Source organism: Gekko japonicus, unplaced genomic scaffold (genome assembly GCF_001447785.1).
Source record: "Gekko japonicus isolate JY-2015 unplaced genomic scaffold, Gekko_japonicus_V1.1 scaffold3617, whole genome shotgun sequence".
Classification (NCBI taxonomy): Eukaryota; Metazoa; Chordata; class Lepidosauria; order Squamata; family Gekkonidae; genus Gekko; species Gekko japonicus.
Window position 1 is genome coordinate 94,357 of NW_015172127.1, and position 4,968 is coordinate 99,324.

Genomic DNA, 4,968 nt, shown 5'->3' on the forward strand with positions numbered 1-4,968 from the left:
ACCCCCTGTTCCTGGTGAAGGTTGTGTAGTCTTGGCAGTGTGAACAGTTTTAACAGATTACATTTTGCTGATTGTTCTCTGAGCTTTATACAAATTCTAACCAATTTTACTATTGTCTCTTTATTTATTGTTTTTTTCCCATCTGACTGACTTCCCAGACTCTGTTATCTCTGTGTTATGGTTTAAGCCCAGTTCTGGTTCACTGCCCCGTGCTGGAGAGTCGCCAGTATCCCTTGGCCACACGCCTAGACTTTGTTATTATTTGTTCAAGGTCACCATCTTTTCCCACCTGTTCCATACACATCCATGCTCCGTTGGGGGAGACTCAGTTTTAAAACCATCAATAGTCAATTATGGACATAGCAAGCACTTTTAGTCTTTATTAAATTTCCAGGTCAGCTCTACCATTTCACCCCACTAATTATAATGGGCCTCTTGCTCCCCTCCTGATGGAGGGAAAAATTGAGATCGGAGAAAGTGTGAGGACTTGCTAGCTCTTTATACATCCACAAAACTCCATAGCTTCTCTATAAAATCTCTCTTTAAATTTCTCTTACTCTTCTCTTAGCAGTTTGGTGGTATTTTTCCCCAGCCGTTCCGTTCCTCCCCTCTACTTTGCCAAAACACAGCTCAAGTTGGAAATTTCTCCCTTCGGTTCTGGCCAGTTAAGTAGAATTAGAGAAATTTCCCAGTCTATTGGGGATTTCAAATACGACAGTCTTTACTTTGAGAACACAGAGCAGTTTCTTTCACTCACGTTTCTGTGCTCACTTTAAAATCTGCTTGTCAGCCTCTTGATCTCACGGCAGCAACAGCTCTGCCCACCACAGTGAGCTTCTTCCTCCGGCTTGCTTCAGAGCGAGCTAATTAGGTCTCCCAGTGAGTTGCCGTCTCACTGGGACCTCAGCTCAAGCCCCCTGCCCCCCACTACTCCTTCCCTGGAGCGTGGGGTGGTCTCTGATTATTCAGAGACCCTTTAAGTCCAAAGAAACGATCCCTCGCTCGGAGCTCAGCTCTCAAACGACTGCAAGCGCTTGGGGCTCTTTAGCTTGGAGAAACGACAGCTGAGGGGTGACATGATGGAGGTTTATAAGATTAGGCATGGAATAGAGCAGGTTGAGAAAGAAGTACTTTTCTCCCTTTCTCACAATACAAGAACTCGTGGGCACTCCATGAAATTGCTGAGCAGTCGGGTTGGAACAGATAAAAGGAAGTCCTTCTTCACCCAAAGAGTGATTAACGCATGGAATTCACTGCCACAGGAGGTGGTGGCGGCTACAAGCATGGACAGCTGCAAGAGGGAATTGGATAAACATATGGAGCAGAGGTCCATCAGTGGCTATTAGACACAAGGTATAGATAGGAACTCTCAGGCTGGGGCAAGTGATGCTCTGGATTCTTGGTGCTTGGGGGGGGAACAGTGGGAGGGCTTCTAGTGTCCTGGCCCCACCGGTGGACCTCCTGATGGCACCTGGTATTTCTGGCCACTGTGTGACAGAGTGTTGGACTGGATGGGCCATTGGCCTGATCCAACATTGGCTTCTCTTATGTTCTGATGTTCTTGTGAGATCTGTCAGAAGGAGAGCACTGGGATAAAATAGTACTGTGGCTCAGTGGTAGAGCATCTGCTTGGCATGCAGAAGCTCCCAGGTTCAATCCCCGGCATCTCCAATTAAAGGATCTGGCAATAGGTGATGTGAAAGACCTCTGCCTGAGACCCTGGAGAGCTGCTGCCAGTCTGGGTTTGCTGGACCCAGGGTCTGATTCAGTGTGAGGCAGCTTCATGGGTTCAACTGTAAGAGAACAAATTGATTTCTACACCCGCAGAACTGCAGTCACGGCTACTTCAGGATGCCCAGTCATTTAGCTGGGACTCAGCACGGTCGCTTCGGTCGCTGCACGTCTTTATAACTTAAAATTAATCTTCAGCTTCTAAAACCTTTCTTCTTCAATGCAATGTGTTGCTCTAACTATGTGTTGCGCCACTGCCAGATTACTTAACTTTTGCCAAACTGTCAAAAGAGGGTATACGATTCTGCTGCAGATTCTACACACATTTCATCAAACCCCTCTGAATCATGTTATCACAAAGGGGTAGGGTTTTTGCCCAAGCAAGTAACCACAAAAACGTGCGCATGATGGAATGATGAATGCATAATGTGGTTATTACACCAGTTCCAGGTTTAAGAGATACGCCCAGGGCAAAATCAGTTCCACTGCCGTGCCTTAAGTGAAAATCTCTCGAATTCTGGGTCTAGAAGTTCAGTGTAATGATTGGCCCAGGCAAAAGGTCAGCCGTTACACAAGAATTTAGGCTGCAGCTACCAAGTCCGTCCCGTGAAGTCTATGAACATTAACTAAATGGTGTTGCAGCAGTGGCCATCCAAACTTCCCCACTGAAAGTTAGCCTCCATAATGTGCTCAGCAGTGGAAGTGAGGACAACCATTCAAAGGCTCAGTCCTCACTGCTGGCATGATGAAAAAGGTAATTCGCGGGGGAAACTGATGCAGTCATGAAACAGCCAAACATAGGAACTCACCCTTCAACTAGCGCTGTCACTGCTGTACCTGTTCTGTGGACAGATGGCTCGAATGTCCAAGGTTGCCATTCTGACTGTGTCGCTCCATTGTTAAACGCACTATTAAAACAAAAAAAGCCAAACAAAATTTCAGATGTTCAGATACTGATTGTCTTAAAAAAACACACACACACACAATAAGAAAAAATATATATATTCTGGGCTGGCATATCCTTACAAGCTTTACCCATTTTCCAGATGATGTTCCAATGCATAACCATCGACGCACCACTGGTAGGCTTTCCTCATGACATACCAGTCAATGGGTTGGATACAGCCAGGTACTTTGGGCTCAATCTTCTCCAGTCTACTTACTGCCCCTGTCTCATATAGCTTCTGTCAACGCAGGTCCCATGCTCCCCAACATAGCAGTTTGGGGTGGTCAAGGTAGTCCCCCGTCTCCTTTTTCGCCAGTGAAAAGCTGGCTGGATCTAACCCTATAGATGTGCAGACAACAGGCATGACTGACGCATCTAAAAGGTTTTTTTGCACAGCTTGTATGGAACTCAACATTGATATCAATTCATCTTGTGCATGAGCCCTTCATCAGCCTCCCTAATGGATTACGAGCATGTCATATACGCAGGGAAATTACTGAAATTATTTGCACCATGAAAATTCAGGAAAGGCACTGATTTTTAAAAAAATATATATTTGGTTATGTTGTTTTGCTCATGGAAATAAGAGACAGCAATAAATTCTTGATCAATGATCTTTCTGTTGCCCCATCAACCAAGAGACACCATTTACAGGAAACTTCAACTCAAGTCTTATGTGGGTTTACTCCATTGAATTAAATGGCCCTTCTCATTGGTAAGAATGCACAGCATTGTAAGCCAAGTACTATTTCACATAGAATCATAGAGCTGGAAGGGACCTTCAGGTTTATCTAGTCCAACCCCCAGCACAATGCAGTAAATTCACAAATACCTTCCCTTCCACACCTGCAGTGACCACTGTTTCATGCCCAGATGATGACAAAAAACCTCCAGGATTGCTTCCTGACCCCAAATTGGCGATCAGCATTTCCCTGGGCATGTAAAAAAGGGCCACAAGAACTAAGCACTGAAGCAACCCTTCCTGCCCTCCCGCTCATGATCTGCCTAAGTTCACAGAATCTGCATTGCTGTCAGATGGCCATCGAGCCTCTGCTTGAAAACCTCCCAAGAAGGAGAGCCCGCCACTTCCTGAGGAAGCCTGTTCCACTGAGAAACCGCTCTGTCAGGAAGTTCTTCCTAATGTTTAGCGGAAAATTCTTCTGATTTAATTTCAATCCGTTGGTTCTGGTCCGACCTTCTGGGGCAACAGAAAACAACTCCACACCATCCTCTAGATGACAGCCCTTCAAGTACTTGAAGATGGTGATCATATCACCTCTCAGTCGTCTCCTGTCCAGGCTAAACAGACCCATCTCCTTCAACCTTCCCTCATGGGACTTGGTCTCCAGACCCCTCAACCATCTTTGCTGCTCTCCTCTGGACACATTCCAGCATGTCTATATCCTTCTTAAATTGTGGGGTCCAAAACTGAACACAATACTCTAGGTGAGGCCTAACCAGAGCAGAGCATGTGCCCATTTCCTTCACCCAATCACATGCTTGCACAGCAAAAGACATGTGATTTTCTCACAATATCCATTTTGCTCTTACTCCAATGGTTCTTAACCTTGCTGTGCTGAGGAATGATTGTTTGTAGGTATATGCTACCCAAAACACCATGAGGGTTTATTATACGTGGAAAAGTAGATGAAAAAGTACCTCCAGTCATAGGTACTTGGAACACAAAAAAAAGCCACGATGGCCCTGCAGGTGGACCTCCTGATGGCACCTGGTATTTCTGGCCACTGTGTGACATACTGTTGGACTGGATGGGTCATTGGCCTGATTCAACATTGGCTTCTCTTGTGTTGGCATTTCTCCTAGAGGTAGACAAGCTCTGCTCAGCTCACCTTGGATTCCAGTCCTATCCAGGTCACGGCAAGCAGAGTTATTTTTGTTTTGCTCTGGGTCTGATTAATGGTTGGTATATAAGTTGTTCTAAGACCATGCTTTGGACCTAGACGTGAAAACACCAGGGGTACCATCTCCCTAAGTAACAAACCACTTTCCTTTACTCGTGATGTTGTACAACAAATTTAGAGTCCAATGGCACCTTTAAGGCCAACAAAGGTTTATTCAAGGCAGTGTTCCCTCTAAGGTGAGTTGGTGTGAGCTAGCTCACAGTTTTTTAGCCTCCAGCGCACAGATTTTTGTTTTAGCTCAGGAAGGAGGGCTCCAGAGCAAACTGATTGATGCAGTAGCCAGATCACTCGCTCACAATGTTGATGCCAGTAGCTCACAAAGTAGAATTTTTGCTCACAAGACTCCACAGCTTAGAGGGAGCATTGATT

General features: G+C 45.6%; 1 protein-coding gene across 1 annotated transcript in view; it reads right to left on the reverse strand.

Annotated features, from left to right (window-relative positions):
* The window catches only part of LOC107118636 (chromosome unknown open reading frame, human C18orf25), a 58,523-nt gene extending 55,894 nt beyond the window's left edge, over positions 1–2,629 (reverse strand). The window contains exon 1 of the mRNA XM_015421002.1: positions 2,541–2,629. The gene's annotated coding sequence lies outside the window, so the exon portion shown is untranslated. The remainder of the gene's footprint in view (positions 1–2,540) is intronic.
* Positions 2,630–4,968: the final 2,339 nt, after the last annotated feature.